Source organism: Triticum aestivum, chromosome 7B, assembly GCF_018294505.1.
Source record: "Triticum aestivum cultivar Chinese Spring chromosome 7B, IWGSC CS RefSeq v2.1, whole genome shotgun sequence".
NCBI lineage: Eukaryota > Viridiplantae > Streptophyta > Magnoliopsida > Poales > Poaceae > Triticum > Triticum aestivum.
Window position 1 is genome coordinate 588,269,920 of NC_057813.1, and position 19,446 is coordinate 588,289,365.

Sequence of the window (19,446 nt, forward strand, 5' to 3'; positions counted from 1 at the left end):
TTTCTAATTAAAATACGATCAGTAAACCGTCCCAAAGGGGTTAAGCTAGGGTTCGAATACGACCATGTAGCCGCTAGTGGCTTTGGCATTGCGCCGATCAAGAGGGTACCGATAGCTATGTTTTCTTTGGTTCAAATACGACCTATGTTTGAACAGGAAGCCCTCAAATGACCTTAAGAATATTTAACGACTCTGATTCAAATATGATTTGGGTCGGACTCAAGAGAGGTTAAGCTATGATTCGAATACGATCAAGAAGCCCCCAAGTGAGTTTTGGCATTGTGCCGATCAAGTGGGTACCGACAGCTATGTTTTCTTTGGTTCGAATACGACCTATGTTTGAACAGGAAGCCCCCAAGTGACCTTGAGAATATTTAACGACTCTGATTCGAATACGATCTTGGTCGGACCAACAACGGGTTAAGCTAGATTCGAATATGATCAGCCCCCAATGGTCTTTGTGCAATTTTGAAAAATGAAGACATATGATCTGTGGGGATGAAAAGGACAGAGGTCCTGCTTTATTACTAATAATATATACATCACCAAGATATGTACATCATGTGAGCTGGTGGCTCAAGTGTAGTAAGGCCGAAGATGAGCTATGTTCCACGGCCGGCGGGTCTCCTCCTCCGACTTATGTGAGTCTTTGCGCTCTCGAACGTCGATAAGATAGTATGACCCGTTGTTCAAATTCTTGCTGACCACAAAGGGCCCTTCCCAAGGTGGGGATAACTTGTGTGCATCAGTCTAAACCTGGATGAGCCGAAGCACCAAGTCACCTTCTTGAAAGGTTCTTGATTTAACCCGATGGCTGTGATAACGCTGCAGGTCATGTTGGTAAATTGCCGAGTGAGCTGCTGCTAAGTCACGCTTTTCGTCCAACAAGTCAAGTGCCTCTCGTCGTGCTTGTTCATTGTTTGCTTCCACATAAGCCGCCACTCGGGGCGAGTCATGGCAGATGTCACTAGGAAGAACCGCCTTTGCTCCATAAACCATAAAGAAAGGGGTATAACCCGTAGATCTGTTGGGGTAGTGTTGATGCTCCACAACACTGATGGTAACTCTTCCACCCGACAACCCGGCGTTCGTTGCAAAGGAACTAAAAGCCGGGGTTTGATACCCTTTAAAATCTCCTGATTGGCTCTTTCTGCTTGACGATTGGATTGGGGGTGAGCTACTAATGAGACATCAAGCCGATTATGCTCACGTTGACAGAACTCCTCCATAGCCCCCTTGGACAAGTTAGTACCATTATCAGTTATGATGCTGTGGGGGAAGCCAAAATGAAAAATCACCTTTTTCATGAATTGAACCGCCGTTGCTGCATCACACCTACTAACCGGTTCTGCTTCCATACACTTTGTGAATTTATCCACTGCCACCAAGAGGTGAGTATTTTTGTCCTTGGATCTTTTGAAAGGCCCAACCATATCAAGCCGCCATACAGCAAACTGCCAAGTAATTGGTATCATCCTCAATTCTTGAGCCGGCACATGAGCTCGCCGTGAATTTTTTTGACACCCGTCACATTTACTGAATAGATATTCTGCATCTGCATGAGCCGTTAGCCAATAAAATCCATGACGAAAATCTTTGGCCACGAGGGACTTTGAACCGGCATGATGGCCGCAATCCCCTTCATGGATTTCACGAAGAATCTCTTGGCCTTCTTCAGGGGATACACAACGTTGAAATGCCCTAGTGACACTTCGATGATGTAACTCGCCATTGGTAATCGTCATTGACTTAGACTGCCGGGTTATCTATCGAGCCAAGGTTTCATCCTCAGGCAGTTTTCCTAGGGTCATGTAAGCCAAATATGGCACCGTCCAATCTGGGATGACGTGAAGAGCCGCCACCAACTGTGCCTCCGGGTTAGGCACAACCAAGTCTTCCTCTATAGGTAACTGGACAGACGGATTATGCAAAACATCCAAAAAGGTATTCAGGGGTACCAGTTTACGCTGAGACCCACGCCATCTTAGAGCATCAGCCACCTCGTTCTTCCTGCGATCTATGTGTTCCACTTGATAACCCTTGAATTGTCCAGCCACAACATCAACTTCACGGCGATAAGCTGCCATGAGAGGATCTTTGGAATCCCACTTGCCTGAAACCTGCTGAGCTACCAAATCTGAGTCGCCAAAGCACCTTACCCAGCTTAACTTCATCTCTTTAGCCATCCGAAGACCATGGAGTAAGGCTTCATACTCAGTTGCATTATTAGTATAGGCAAACATCAATCTTAGCACATAAAAAAATTATCACCTCGAGGGGAAGCCAAAACAACTAAAACAACTCCACCCCCCGAGCCTTCCAATTTCCTGGATCCATCAAAGTGATTTTTCTAGTATGTGTTATCCGGCTTCTCTTCAGGGGCCTGTAACTCTGTCCAATCATTGATGAAATCCACCAGTGCTTGAGATTTGATAGCAGTGCGAGGCACATACTTTAAGCCATGAGGCCCAAGCTCAATAGCCCACTTGGCGACTCGTCCTGTAGCCTCTCTGTTCTGGATGATATCCCCCCAAAGGAGCAGAACAGACCACAGTGATGGGATGACCCAGAAAATATTGCTTAAGCTTTCGGCTGGCCATGAACACCCCATAAACAAGCTTCTGCCAATGTGGATACCTTTGTTTGGACTCAATGAGCACCTCGCTGATGTAGTAAACCGGCCGCTGAACCGGATATTCCTTACCAGACTCCTTACGTTCCACCATAATGGCCACACTGACCGCACGTGCATTAGCAGCCACATATAACAACAATGGCTCTTTATTAATGGGAGCAACAAGGACTGGCAGCTCAACCAGTTTTCTCTTCAAATCTTCAAAAGCCACGTTAGCAGCGTCACTCCAGACAAATTCGTTTGTTTTCTTCAACATTTGATACAGCGGTATGGCCTTCTCACCTGACCGGCTTATGAACCGGCTTAAAGCGGCAATACGACCCGCCAATCGCTGAACGTCATTGATGCACTTGGGTTTTGCCAAAGAGGTGATAGCCTTGATCTTCTCCGGGTTAGCCTCAATGCCTCTGTTAGAAACTAGAAAGCCCAAAAGCTTACCCGCTGGCACACCAAAGACACACTTTGCCGGGTTAAGCATCATGTTGTACACCCGGAGATTATCAAAGGTCTCCCTGAGATCATCTATCAGTGTTTCCTTCTCTCTGAACTTTACCACAATATCATCCACATAAGCATGCACATTACAACCAATCTAAGTATGAAGGCAATTCTGCACGCAACACTGATAAGTCGCCTGGGCACTCTTAAGCCCAAAAGGCATAGAAACATAGCAGAAGGCTCCAAAAGGAGTAATGAACACCGTCTTCTCCTGGTCCTTAACCACCATCTTGATCTGATGATATCCAGAATAAGCATCCAAAAAACTCAAATGCTCACATCCCGTCGTAGCATCAATAATTTGATCAATACGTGGGAGAGCAAAAGGATCAGCCGGACAAGCTTTGTTTAAGTCCGTGTAGTCCACGCACATGCGCCAAGTGCCATTCTTCTTGAGTACTAGCACCGGGTTAGCCAATCACTCCAGATGAAATACCTCGATGATAAACCCAGCCGCCAAGAGCTGGGCCACCTCTTGTCCAATGGCCTCGCACCTCTCTTCGTTAAACCGCCGAAGGAATTGCTTGACCGGCTTAAACTTTGGATCAATGTTGAGAGTGTGCTCAGCGTGTTCTCTCGGTACACCCGGCATGTCAGAAGGTTTCCATGCAAAGATGTCCCGATTCTCACGGATGAACTCGATGAGCGCGCTTTCCTATTTGGGATCCAGATTGGCACTGATACTGAACTGCTTAGATGAATCGCCAGGAACAAAATCGACCATCTTGGTATCCTCTGCCGATTTAAATTTCATCTCCGGCTCACACTCTGTGGTGGGTTTCTTCAAAGATGTCATATCTGCTGGGTCAACATTGTCTTTATAGTATTTCAATTCTTCTGCGGCACAAACCGACTCAGCATAAGCCGCATCACCTTCCTTGCATTCCAGAGCCACCTTCCGACTGCAATGAACCGTAATGGTCCCTTTATGACCCGACATCTTCAGCTGCAGATATACATAACACTGCCGCGCCATGAACTTGGCGTAAGCCGGCTGCCCAAACAGAGCATGATATGGGCTCCTGATCTTGACCACCTCAAAGGTTAACTTCTCGGCCCTGGAATCATACTCATCTCCAAAGGCTACCTCCAGCTCAATCTTACCAACTGGGTATGCCGACTTACCAGGAACCACGCTGTGAAAAACAGTATTGGACTGCTTAAGGTTTTTATCTGTTAACCCCATACGACGGAAGGTCTCATAATAGAGGATATTGATGCTGCTGCCTCCATCCATGAGCACCTTAGTGAACTTGTACCCCCCAACTTGAGGTGCTACCACCAAAGCCAAGTGACCCGGATTATCGACCCGGGGTGGGTGATCCTCCCGACTCCACGTGATGGCCTGCTCAGACCATTGTAAGTAGCGAGGAACTGTCGGCTCAACGGTGTTAACTGCCCTCTTATGAAGCTTCTGGCCCCGCTTACATAAGCTCATGGTGAAAACATGATACTGTCCACTGTTTAACTGCTTTGGCTTGCTCTAATAACCAGACTGTTGCTGCTGACCCCCTGGCCAGATTGCTGATTGTAACCACCTTGATTGAAATTGCTTTGATTATTCTGGTGACCCTGGAAACCGGAACCAGAACCGCCACTTCCATTGTTCGGGCCGTGAAAGCCACCGCCTCCTGAACTGCCGCCCGACCCGTGATTTCCATTGAACATATTGGAATTTTTGAAGGCCTTCATGATAGTGCAAACCTTCCACGGGTGTGTAGCCGGCTTTTCTTCCGTGCCATGCTTTGGGCAAGGCTCATTCAACAACTGCTCGAGAGTAGGGCCTGACCCGCCAGATCGTGGAGGTGGCCTCCCCTTACGCTGCTGATTTTTGCCCTGTGTATTGGTGTTAGCCACAAACTCTAAGTTACCATCCGCCTTACGTTTATTGTTGCCGCCTTGATTTACGGGGTTAGGCTGTGTGCCCTTAGCATTATCGCTCTTCTTTCCCTTCCCTGCCTTCTCATCGTCAGACTCGGGATCCTTGGTACTATCTGAGTCGGCATATTTAACCAGAGCCGCCATCAACTGGCCCATGTCAGGACCTTCACGCTTGAGCCGCCCCAGCTTCATCTTCAGATGCTCAAAACGGCAATTTTGCTCCAACATCAATATTGCAGAACCGGCATCCATCTTATCAGAGGAGTGTATTATTTCTTTCACTCAGCGCACCCAATGGGTCGTGGACTCACCCTCCTGTTGTATGCAACTAGTCAGACCCACAATTGACATGGGCTGCTTGCACGTATCTTTATAGTTCTGGATAAACTTCTCCTTTAACTCTGCCCATGAACCAATGGAATTAGGTGGCAACGCCTTCAACCAATTATGGGCCGTTTCATCCAACATCATGGTGAAGTACTTGGCCATCGCAGCATCACTCACCTCTAGTAACTCCATGGCCATCTCGTAACTTTCAATCCATGCTCCGGGCCATAAATCGGCCGTGTAATTCGGTACTTTACGAGGCCCCTTAAAATCCTTGGGCAACCGCTCATTGCGCAGAGCCGACACCAAACAAGGCACGCCCCCGGTTCTTGTTACTATTCAAGCCTCAACTGACCCCGCTGGATAAACCGGCAGGGGCTGATAAGCCGCCTGCTGTGCCACCTGTTGAGCTGTTATTTCTGCTGCCTGTTGAGCCGCCTACTCAATCTGCTAACGCATTCTATCCTGATTATGCACATTAGGAGCCCCACCCTGTGCCGGGACGTACCCACGTGGCTGGTTACGACGCTGGGCATTGCTTGACACGGCTGGCGAATCTAAATGCCTGATGTAACTCTTGCTCCGACTCGGACATGGGGTAGAATGAATCATGTCTCTACTGTAAGAGTATGTGATGCGGAACATCCTACGGTCATCACCATGTCAAGAGTTCGTTTGGCAAGTGACACGTGCGACCTCTACTTCTCATACATAAAGGTGAATCTTCTCCTTTACACGTGTTCACTTGACCTCTTCGAGGATGGTATACTACTTGACACTCCACTCGTGTGCATGCATAGGTATTCCCGGAGCTTCACGGACGACGAGGAGGAGTGCAAGCGCCAAGGAACACCTACACCATCCGTGAGAGAAGCCTGGAAGAGAAGACGGAAAAAGATGGAGCTGCGGAGTCCCCGGTGGCAGGACGACCGGAAGCCACCAGACATCCGACACTCTCCAGCGGCTGGACGACCGACGACCACCGGACGTCCGACAAGTACCAGGAACCGGACGACTGAAGCCGACCGGACGACCGTCACCTCCTGTCCAGAGCAAAAACGTCGGAAGTCCGACGCCCTCCGGATGTCCGGACCCCCACGAGTGACCGGATGACCGACCCAACCGGACGTCCGACACTGCCTGTGTGCAGCTGGGCCTTTGGCCTTGTATCCCTCTCCCACTTACCCCTTCATGGCTTAGACTATAAATAGACCTTCCCCTCATCCTTTCTAGGGTTAGCAAATATGATAGCTCATTCTTAGGTGAGCTTTGCTCCTACCTCTACTCTTGAGAGAGAGAGACTACCACTCCCATGGAGTTCAAGACCTCCATGTGAGAAGATCCCGCGGGATTCAAGTCCCCCTTCATGGGAAGATCCTTCTACGATTCAAGCCCTCATCTCCTTCATAGGATTTGGGATGAACTCTACCTTGTATCTTTCTCTTTGTTGTTCATGTATCTTGTGGATCTTGTGTGTTTGATTGTCTAGTGGATGTGTGATTGGACTTGTTCTTGAGTGTTTCCCCTTGTGATTTCTCCCCGTTCTTCCCCGTGTTCATCGTGTTCTTCGAGGGATCCCACTCCAAACGTGAAAGATCGGACTACACCGGGTTAGCACCGTATCATATGGTATCATGAGCCACGTTTATCACGTATTTGGAGTCCCTCCCACCGTTTTCTAGCCTTGTTTTGTTGTGTTCTTCCACCAAAATCCAAAAATCCCCATCAAAAATAGCCCAATTTTTTGTGATTTGTTGGTTTGATGATGTTTTGTTGATTTTGATCCATGGATTTGCTTGGTTTCGAGTGGATCTAGCATTTCCCCAAGTTTCCCCATCTTTCGTCCACGAAATCTCGTCAATTTTGACCCCCAAATCTCCATTTTCCGTCCAAAATCGTGTTCCGGAACTCCAATGTCGCGTTGACCCCGACCCACCGAACGACCGGCAATTTACGGACGTCCGGACCCCCACGAAGCACCGGACGTCCGACCTTTCCCGGACAACCGGAACCCCTAACCCGAACCAAATTTATGGATTTCCGACTTTCCCGGACGTTCGACGCCTCGGACATCCGACCTTTCCGGACGTCCGTAACCTGTAGGTTTTGACTTCGGCTGATTCTTGTTTCGGCCATAACTAATTCATCCGAACTCCGATTTTGACGTTCTTTAGGTCGTTTTGAAGCTATTGACATCCCCCATCCCACAAAAATACCACCAATACCATTTGACTCCATCAAATTTCCTAAAATTTGGCAAGTTTGCCTAGGCCCTTCGTCGCATCATCCGCATAGCCACCACCGACTTCCGCAACCTAACCCATATTGCTTGCCATAGCATTAGTGGTTGCTTGAGTAGTGATTCGAGTCTCCTAAGGTGTTTCGGCTACTTAGGGAAAATTGCTTCTTCATCAACCACCACCACCACTTCCGCATAACCTTGCCCACCATACACTTCCGGCACCCCCAACTTAACCCAATAGTTGTTTGAGCTTGTTTGAGTTGTGGCTTGTGTCTCCTAAGGTGTTTCGGCTACTTAGGGCTGACAACTTCAACTCCGACACGTGTATAGCCATCATCCCACTCCCGCATTGCCAAGTGCAAACCACCACCGCTTTTCCGCTACCACCATTTGACATTTGCCTTTGAGATTTTGAGTTTGCGGTTTTTCCGTTTCCTAGGGTGTTTCGGCTAACTAGGAACGGGCCGACATCGGCAACACCTCTCTCATCATCACCAAGGACGGTAACCTCGACGACACCATTGTATATTCCCTTGCAATTGCATTGTTAACCCCTAGCCCATTTTGCGTTACTTGCTTATCGAGACTAGCCATTTGAGTATTGCCGGCAACGTTACTTGTGCACATTAGTGATCATTGATCTACACCATCCATTGCATACATACCATATCATATTGGTATCATATCGTGTGTCACAAGTTTGTTCCCACATATACACAATTGCTATCTTGGTTTGTGCATTGTGCAAAAGTGGCCATAGAAAAAAAAGAGAATAAGCTTTTAAGCAAAGAAAAAGAGTGAGCAAAGAGCTTGTAAGCAATAGCCATAGCATCAAAATATATCATATGGTATCATACTTGATCATTCTGGATCATTGTGTGAAAAACACCGGGAACCATACATATATAGCATACTTGGGATAGAAAGTTTATCCATTTTGCATCTTATAGGTTGTGCACAAGTGTCATATCCACCTATTGAGAAATCGTGCTAGCGTCTCTCTTGAGTTGTGCAACACAAGCGTTTTCCGTGGATTCCACATTTTGTGCTCATTCCTTGGTTGCACGACCCCATTTATCTATCCGTGTGTGTGTTTCCGTGTGCCACATATTGCTATTGGTCTACTTGTTTTACTCGCAAATTTGTGAATCTCTTTCAACATTATTGACTCTTGCTAACATTTTGCATTAAATTTTTGTGTCACTATCCTCACCGAGCTCTACCATAAGCTTTATTTGATAGGTGTGAGTGAACAAGTCCGGTACCAATTCCACATTCATTTCACATTGAGTGAAACGGGATACATCCTCAACTTTTGGGAAAAGTAACTTGGTATTGTTTATCTCATTTACTACTCACCTCTACTCGAGACTTGTGATGGATAGGCAAGGCATTTCACCTTCGGTCTACAACAACAACGACGAGTTCGATGCCATGAACAACAACTCTGACGCCAAGATGCAAGCTCAAATGGAGGAGATCAAAGCCCTCATCAAGTCCTACAAGCGATCTTCCTCATCTTCGAGAAGACGCTCAAGAGCACATGCTTCTGAGCTACCATCTCCGGCAAGATCACATCGGCATCGACACCATCACCAACAAGAACGTGAAGGTCAAGAGCTCAACATCAACAACCGCTCAACGACTTCACCATCTCTCTTTGCATCTTCGCCAAGCGACTTCAAGGCATCTTTGCCTTCGGATATTCGGCATCTTCGCCAACAAGCACCTCAAGACTATGCTCAAGAGAAGCTCCCCAAGCTCAAGTCCGCGACTTCCACGAGCTACTACAACCTCGACATCGACCATGTGATTCCTTTCTATGGAACTCAAGAACCCGAGGAGTACCTCGAGTGGGAGCGTTTGATGGACGACTACCTCAAGCTACATCAAGTTCGTCCCGAAGATCAAGTGAAGTGCGCCACAAGAAACTTCCACGACTATGCCTCGACATGGTGGCTTCACACACCTTTGGAGAGCTACGAGATGAGTTGGCCCAAGACGAAGAGAGCTTTTCAACGAGAGTTTGTGCCTCCAACCTACACGGAACAACTTCAACGCCAATTGGAGAACACCATTCAAGGATCCAAGTCCATCGACGCGTACTTCAAGGAGATGAAGAATGCCTTGTGATGAGCTGGCATGGACGACCCCATTTGGATGAAGTTCCACTTCATGAGGGATTGAACAACGACATCTCCAAGACAATCTTCCTCGAGAACTATGAGTCCCTCGATGACAACTACATTGGTGCTCTCAAGGCAGAACAAGAACTCATGAAGGCCAAGGCTTCTCCACCCCAAGCAAACTTCACGGCAACCAAGCTCCATGAGAACGAGCATGAGGATAGTACCACCAAGATGTCCAAGCCCGACAAGCTCCAAGACGATGCTCCCAAGTTCGAGTTCACCGCCACCCCTCTTTGTGGCATTGATGGTGCCGAGTCTACCACGACTCTTTTTCAAGATGGTGCGGCGACGAGTATGACTACGGAGACCCTCAAGGACCAAGCTTTGGAGGTGAGCGACAAGGTGGCGAGCAAGGATGATGCTTCCATCTTAGGAGGCGAGAGTGATGATGTGCCATCTTCGGCCTTCATCTAGCGACGATGATGAGATGATCGAGCATGGGATTTTCCCTTCAGTCATGGAGGAGAGTGATGATGTGCCATCTTCGGCCTTCATCCACGGCGACGACGACGAGATGGTTGAGCATGGGATTTTCCATTCGACCACGGCGACGTATGATGACTTGAGTGACTTTTGCCACCATATTGAGAGTGAGAGTGACTTCACCACTAGCCCCATATATGATGTGTTGCCACAAATCCCATGTGAGGAGAGCCACAACCCCCACCACTTGAGTGAGATGAGTGACTCCACCATACATGAGTTTGTGTGCACCTATTTTGAGGGAGTGAGTGAACCACCACATAGAGAGAGTGAGATAGTTGATAGGTCATGTGAGGCCACTTTCAACACTAACGACTTGACCTCTACCTCTATTGTGCCTTCTCATTTGGTGCTAGGTCCCATTTATGATGACGCGCCGATCCTTGACGACTTCGTCCTCCCTTTGGACAAGACGATGGCCATGGTGGAATATGATGCACCCCCCACATGGTTCCATCAAGATGAAGATATTGACCACCATTTGGTCTTTCCCACCTCACCTACACCACTTGAGTGGAATGACAAAGGTAACATATGTGAAGGTGATGGTCTAGTCCAACTAGTGGACATTCTTGACATTGATTGCTTCCATGATGTTGATCCACCTAGTACCTTGCTTCATGCTAGTATGATTTCCCCATGCGATGATTTGCCCATATATGATGAGTATGATGATTCTCTTGTGGAGTCTATTAGTAGTGATGCCATGTTACATAGGATTTCTTGTGACAATTCTTTAGGTCACATAATTTGATAATCCGCTTGACTTGTCATATGCTATGCATGAGATCCACCATATGTCTTATTTGCAATCTCTTCATAGTGACTATGCATATGTAATTAAAATAAACCCAATTTGCACTTACGACATAGATGACAAGCCCATGGTTATTGGCATTTGTTTTTCTTGTGATGATATTGATATGCTCCCTTTGCATCATTTATCTCATATGCCATGCCATGACCACCTAGCTTCGGATATGCATTGTTTTGGATGTTGTCCATTTTCTCCATGTGATGTTTCCGATATTGCTCATGAGGAGACCCCCATAGTTTCCTCATACATGTTAGGAGATTTTGATCCACCCCATTCATTGCATGATCCCAATACTTATGTGCACCATATACTCCCCATGAATTAATTTGCTATTGCTGCGCCATATAATTGTATGCTCAATTTGCATCCACATCGTGTCATACATAACAAATATTCTTTCATGATGGATGACATGTTCATATACCATGCATCAAATTTATTTGAGCATTTTTATCTTGTGCTAACTCACACGTGCACATACACATCATGATGGATGATGTGTACATTTATCACGCGCACAATTTCTTTGGTTTGTGTCTCTTTTGTGTAGGTACCCATGAATACTTGTCAACCTCGCAATCCCACGAGTTGACAAAACGAGCTCTAGAGAGCAACGATGATTTGGGATCCCATGGATTGTCTTTCCCACTGCTCTCTTCACGCAAAGACTTCGCGCATTCATTCTACATGGCCCTCACTTGGCTATGGGTTATTCTTCATTACATATCATATGCCCATCTTGCCATGTTCACTTTGCATGATATGCTCATTACTATGCCTTTGGCATGCACTTGTGACCCATGCTTTGCATTACACATGATGATTGATTCTAGCACTTGTATGTGTATTTGCAAGCTTGGTGGAGACATTGCTTGTTATTGCCGTGTTCCTTTTGTGCACCATTCCTATGATGATACTTCCATCTTGCTTTGTGTTCGTGCTTGCGATATGTCATGTGCATTCCCTATGCCTATTATTTGCTCACATGACATGATTGCCATGATTTCTTCTAGTGTGTTGCATCTTCGCTCCACTAGTTTGCACGACTTGATTACTATGCTTGCTTATGTTGCATCACCAATGACTCATACTTGCTCATTTCATGCGGTTGATGACAACCATCTATATGCTTTGCACATGATTCATATTGCTTCTTGTCATATATCTCCATGTGTTGCCTCTCTCATGCTAGATGATTTGCCATGTATTGAGTGCAACAATGATTCTCTTCTTGCTCATGAGATTGCCCCCATAGCATTCTCGCATATGATTGGAGATTTTGACATATTACTTGTGAAGCATGCTTGTCTTAATTCTTTGCACCATATACCTAGTGCCATGAATATTGCCATTGTTGCATCATATTATTCATGCACTTGTGCTTCTAATGGTTATGTGCAAAAGATGAGAACTATCATGATGGATGATGTGTTTTTCTAGCATGCGCATACGTTCTTTGTTTTGTTTTGTGCATGTGTAGGATACTTGGACTTTGTGTCGACTTCCACTTCACGTGAGTTGACCATTCAAGCTCTTGAGAGCGAGCCTCATACATCCTACCACGAATCGCTTCTACACCACATTTGCTTCCACTTCGGCATTGTGAAGAATGCACAAGGACACGCCTTCAAGGTGACATCCTTATTGAGCTTGGATATTGTGGTTCATACTTCATGTGTTGCTTGCACCATTTGCACGCATGCTCGAGATATTGCTTTCACCCATGATTGCCACATTTCCATGCTTCATGACATATATACCTTGTGTGTTGCATCCAATTCACGGACTACTTGCTACTATCATATGGTTGGTTGCACCAATATCATTTCTTCACATATGCCATGTCCCTTTGCTTGTCACATGATTCACTTGATTGCCTCACACATGATGAACAATTGCTCTTTCTATTGTGTTGAGTGCCACTCCATCTTCACTACACCCTATGCACATTATGCTTGGATTGTCTTGCACTTGTCCCATGTGTTTAGACACTTCATTTTACTTGGTGTTGTGAATGATTCATATGCCTACCATAGACCTTTCATTGAGCAATTTATGAATGCTTGCTATGAACTTGAGGTAGATGCTTATTCTCTTGACACACATATTTGCATCTCTACCTCCCATTTACATGCTTGTCCCCATGATATCTTTGATTGTGCTCAATTTACGTGCTTACATACCATGTCACAATCCTTTGTCACACCATTTGCTATGCTTGATGACGACACTTGTTTGGTGAATCACCTCTTGAATGCTTGGTTTTGCACTAACGCTAACCACATTTGTTTTTCCAAGTGTTTGTTCCATTTGATCCTTTTGAAGGAATCACAAGACGGTGCGACATTGGAGAGTGCCCATTTCAAGCTACTAGACGATGAGTGCTTGGTGTTCGACCACTTCGACACAGCACCGCCATCTCTTTCCCATGGTGATTTGGTTTTCGATCCGAGATCGGATCTTTTCCAAAGGGGAGGGGATGATGCGGAGCATCCTACGGTCATCACCATGTCAAGAGTTCGTTTGGCAAGTGACACGTGCGACCTCTACTTCTCATACATAAAGGTGAATCTTCTCCTTTACACGTGTTCACTTGACCCCTTCGAGGATGGTATACTACTTGACACTCCCCTCGTGTGCATGCATAGGTATTGCCGGAGCTTCACGGATGACGAGGAGGAGTGCAAGCGCCAAGGAACACCTACACCATCCGCGAGGGAAGCCTGTAAGAGAAGACGGAAAAAGACGGAGCTGCAGAGTCCCCAGCGGCCGGACGACCAAAAGCCACCGGACGTCCGACACTCTCCAGCGGCCGGACGACCGACGACCACCGGACGTCCGACAAGTACCAAGAACCGGACGACCGAAGCCGACCGGACGTCCGGACCCCCGTGAGCAACCGGACGACCGACCCCAACCGGACGTCCGACACTGCCTGTGTGCAGCTGGGCCTTTGGCCTTGTATCCCTCTCCCACTTACCCCTTCATGGCTTAGACTATAAATAGACCTTCCCCTCATCCTTTCTAGGGTTAGCAAATATGATAGCTCATTCTTAGGTGAGCTTTGCTCCAACCTCTACTCTTGAGAGAGAGAGAGAGACTACCACTCCCATGGAGTTCAAGACCTCCATGTGAGAAGATCCCGCGGGATTCAAGCCCCCCTTCGTGGGAAGATCCTTCTAGGATTCAAGCCCTCATCTCCTTCATAGGATTTGTGATGAACTCTACCTTGTATCTTTCTCTTTGTTGTTCATGTACCTTGTGTATCTTGTGTGTTTGATTGTCTAGTGGATGTGTGATTAGACTTGTTCTTGAGTGTTTCCCCTCGTGATTTATCCCCGTTCTTCCCCGTGTTCATCGTGTTCTTCGAGGGATCCCACTCCAAACGTGAAAGATCGGCCTACACCGGGTTAGCCCCGTATCAGTATGCCTCCTGCTGTGCCAAGGCCGTCTGAAGAAGATCTCTAACTCTTCGCGTTTCAACCGCCGCCGATGAGTCGCCATCAGCTGGGAGAGCCGCCAGTCGTGATGCCGCCATGATCATGTTCTCCAGCGGGTTAGAGTAATGACCCAGTGGTGTCGGCACATAAGGGGGCAAAGCAGTATTTAGACGTGGGGGTCCCATAACCTGTGGTTGAATCGATGCGTTGATCTTGGGCGCTATGACCTGATTTACTCCCGGCGGGTCACTGGGTCCCGCTCCGGGTGTCTGGAAAAGGTTCCTAGGATCATAAATCGGAGGCAAACGAGATTGAGCCTTCTGATACCTTCTCCTCATAACCTCATTGGATGTGTTATGCTCCATCATGAGCTGAAAAGCATGTGATTGAATCTGCTGTGCTCGGACATCCAGAGCCGCCCGCTCAGCAGTCATCATGACATCTTCTGCCGCCAGGTTTTCTCTAGCCTGTGCTATATCAAGCTTCAATTGTGCCACTTCTGCATCGTGCTGAGCTTGATCCACCGGGTTGACCATGGCGGTTAATAGGGTCATCAACTTATGAGTGAGATCCATCAATACCTAAGCCCGCAAGCGCACAGGGCCTCCTGTCCCGGCTGCTGCTGTCCCGGAGGTTATGGCCGCCGCAGTTGGTGAAGTTAACGCATGTTGAGTACCTACCATGAAGATTCCAATTCTGCTTGGCGGCTCAAAGGGGTCCGGAATTACTGCCATCGGAACAACCCCCAAGCCCGCCATCTTGTAGTTGATACAATGAATCTGCCTCACCTATGGACGACTCACCATCGGAGTAGATGGCCGTCTCGCCACCGGAGTCAGATCCTTCCGAAAATTCTCCTCCATGGATGCATCCCACTAAGGCACGCCTCATGGCGGGTTGAGCCCGGGCGGGTCTCACACGCTGAGCCATCTCGATGATGTCGGTGCAGATGTCCGACTCAGGGCCCGGTCTCCGATCTTGTCGATGAAGATGTGGATTCTACCAAGGGGAACCGGTACCCGTACTCAATTGAGCCAGCGTCAGGGCCCCAGCCTGCATCGTCGCTGTAGAGCTTGCAGCGACGACTCTTGGTCATCCGGCCCACTGTGTATCCCTTGAGCCTTTCGAAGCTTCCCTTTAAGAACTCAAATCCACCGTGCGCTGGCCCCACGATGGGCGCCAACTGTCGTGGAATTGTCACGTCAGATGTCCTAGCGTAAGGACTTAGTCGTGGAGCCATCGCAACTAGGAAGCTTAAAGGGGTTAAACGGGACAAAGGACACGAGGTTTATACTGGTTCGGCCCCTTGCGGTGAAGGTAAAAGCCTACGATCCAGTTTTGGGTGGGATTGCTTGAATCGATAACTAGGGAGCGAATCCGCTTGACCTAGTTCTCGATCTGATCTTACTTGCCCTAAACCGCCGCCGGGTCGTCCCTTTATATACAGAGGTCGACGCCCAGCGGCTCGCAGAGTCCCAGACGGCTCATAAACAATGTCCGGCTCGGTCTCTTAACTATTCTTGCCTTACAATACAAGTCACATACATATGGCGGTTTATCACTACGGGCCTTAAGTCGTCTCTGGGCTTTGGGTCCTTTCTTGAACCGCCATCTCCACCCTGGGTCTTGGGCTTCAAGAATACTTGCAAGTATAACCCGACCCCTCCTGGGCGGGTCATACCAATAGTTATATCCCCAACAGCCACTCATACAAAACACTTAGGGGCTTGTCACCCAGGTTAAAAAGTACCAAAGAGAGTCTGTTGCTAAAGCACAACTCAAACATAGGTACCCCTTGAGCACAACTCAAAATATTACCTGGGGCTCTTTTGTTGCACAGCAACAAAGAGTTTTACTAACCCTTGTAATAGGCTATCAAGCCAGGCTTGGAAGCTAGGTGTATTCACCTAAAACCCCAGGTTATCCTGCCTTTTTTAAGTAAGTCACTCCGCCCAGGTAATCCTGGTATGACTCGCCGAACGTTTGACCAGTCAATCTGATACAGACCCTAAACTTGTCAAAGTTAAAATGACGATTGGTTAATGTGAGGTCCATCTTAAAAGACTTTGTAAAATGGTTTAACTCAGTAGTGTAGCAGCTCATAAAAAGCCTCGACTTTAGGCCTGGCAGCCCATAAAAAGCCTTTCATCTTCCTATGCTTTTATTTGTCAATTTTTTCTCTTTTCGTGGTTTATAACACTTTATGATAAACCGGCGTCTATTGACCCGGCCTGACTATAAGTCGCCAGTATAACATAAACCGGTGTTTATTAACCCGGTCTGGCTTTCGACTATAAGTCGCCATTATAAGATAAAATAATTATCCGGTGTTTATTAAACCCGGTCTGGTTTTGGACGTTAAGTCGCCAGTATATATTGGGATTGCGCCATTGGAATCATGCGCTTATAAATCATTGGATTATATTATTCAAATCTTTAATAGCCAACATGGCTGGATTTTTATTATGGTTATCAATAACCAGTATTATGATTGAGGTTTTCAAAGTCGCTTTAGCGCAATGGCTATTATTTTATCAATGGATATAGTCTATTTTACAATGGACGGAATAGTCCCGAGTCGCTGTAGGCTTATGACCCGACACTTGGGGGCTACATTATTCAAATTGAGATTACATCAAATATGCAAGTCCCATGTTAATGCAAAGTCATTTTTTCATCACCTTATTGAAGACCCGACTCATCACATTGTAATGAGCCGGCCCTTGGGGGCTACCAATTGCTCCTATCAACAATTGAAGGTACACAAGTCTTAATCCATTATATTGAAGGGTCCACTCCTCAGTTGGTAAAGCACAAAGCTCTTAACCTTGTGGACGTGGGTTCAAGCCCCATGATGGGAGTTAAATCATATGATGTTCTTTTTCAAAGAAATGTATATAAAGTCCTAGCTCACTATTATCTTACTGATCCGGCCCTTGGGGGCTACATGTTACTGTTCAAGTCTACATAATCATATCTATAAAGTCCCTGCTCATTATTGCATAATGACCCGACACTTGGGGGCTACCCTAGTTGAAGTTTTATGAGCAGAAGGCAATTTCAAGTCCCAAGTTGCTACAAGCATGACAACCCGACACTTGGGGGCTACATATGTGGAATACTCAGTTTTGACTAGTGACTGAGATGAACAAATCAGATTTCTTCAAGGTTGTGACATTTATATTGAAGCAAGTCTTAAGCTGTTGCTACGCTACTTTCTTAAGACTTGTGGGCTACAAGTGATAGGCATATAAGAGGTATATTTTCAAGCTTGATGTTAACTACAATTATGACCCGGTGCCATCAATATTTGTAAACCGACAATTTTGGCAATGATAAACCGGCAAGTTCTACATCCTTAAGCTAGCTGAAGATCAGATGAGTATTTCAAGGACCAATATTTTTGTTAAGCATTGGGAGCTGAGTCAAATGAATTATTCTTCATAACATTTTTCTGTGACAAACCAATGTCAGCAAATTGATTATGAAGCTGGCCTATTGACCCAGATTTTCTAGAAGAAGGAAAGTGCAAGGAGTTAAGGATGATCAGGATCAGTTTAACATGGATAAATCCAAATTAAACTGGGGGCTAATGTTGGGGATATACCCCGCGGTATGACCCGGCCAGAGTTATAACCCGGCAGGGACTCGGTAAACCGGCAGGTGATAAACCGGCTGATAGTTAAGACAGGTGGCTAAGACAGACGGTAAACCGATAGGTGATAAACCGACAGATGTTAAGCCAGATCATAACCCGGCAGACAGTCATAAACCGACAGATGTTAAGTCAGATCGTAACCCGGCAGACAGTCATAAACCGGCAGATGTTAAGTCAGATCATAAACCGGCAGATGTTAAGTCACGTGGGGTTAATAAGTCCAAGATGTTAAGAAGCCCATGAAGAGAAGTCAGGATAGTTTAAGTCTTAGTCCGAGATGGACTCTACATGTAACCCGCCCCTTCAACTTATATAAGGAGGGGCAGGGCACCCCAAGAGGGAGGAGAGAGAAATAATCTTAAGGGTTAGACATAACTAGGAGAGCCGGTTTACGGTGACTCCCTCATGATGATAATGAGACCTAACCACAAACAGCTTGTAGGGTTGTTACCGGATGATGTTTCCCAGGGCCCGAAGCTGTCTAAACCCTTGTCTTGTGTTGCGTCTCTCGATTCCGTTCAACCCCTCTCAAGCTACCACATAGATGCGTTGGCCTCACGACTAAGTCCTCACACTAGGACATCTGCCGTGACAATTCTACGACAAGTTCTGTCAGCAGGACGGCGTGGTGACGGTGATGGTGAAGTGATCCGTGCAGGGCTTCGCCTAAGCACTACGAAGATATGGTGGGAGACGTAAACTGTGAAGGGGGCGCCGCACACAACTAACAATTGTTGGTGTGTGTTCTAGTGGTGCCCCCCCACATATATAAATATATAGGTTGGAGGGTAGGAGAGGCAGCCAAGGGGGAGCCCCAAGTAGGAGGAATCCTACTTGGGCGCTCCCCAATTCGGCCTCCCCCTTCCGTAAGTTCCGGAGGGGGAAGGAAGGAGGAGGGAGGAGGGAAGGAAGGGGGAGGCAATCCCTCCCCTTCCTTTTCTCTTCCCCTCTTTCCTTCTCCTCCTATTTTGGCCTATATGGGGGCGTACGAGACCCTTGTGGGCTGGTCTGTCCCTCTCTTGGCCCATAAGGCCCATATCTTTGTCGGGGGTGCCCGGAACCCCTTCTGGTGACCCGATATGTACCCAATACCCTCCGGAACACTTCCGGTGTCCGAATACTATCGTACTATATATAAATCTTTACCTCTTGACCATTTCGAGACTCCTCGTCATGCCCGTGATCTCATCCGGGACCCCGAACAATATTCGGTCACCAAATCACATAACTCATATAATACAAAAATCGTCATCGAACGTTTAGCGTGCGGACCCTA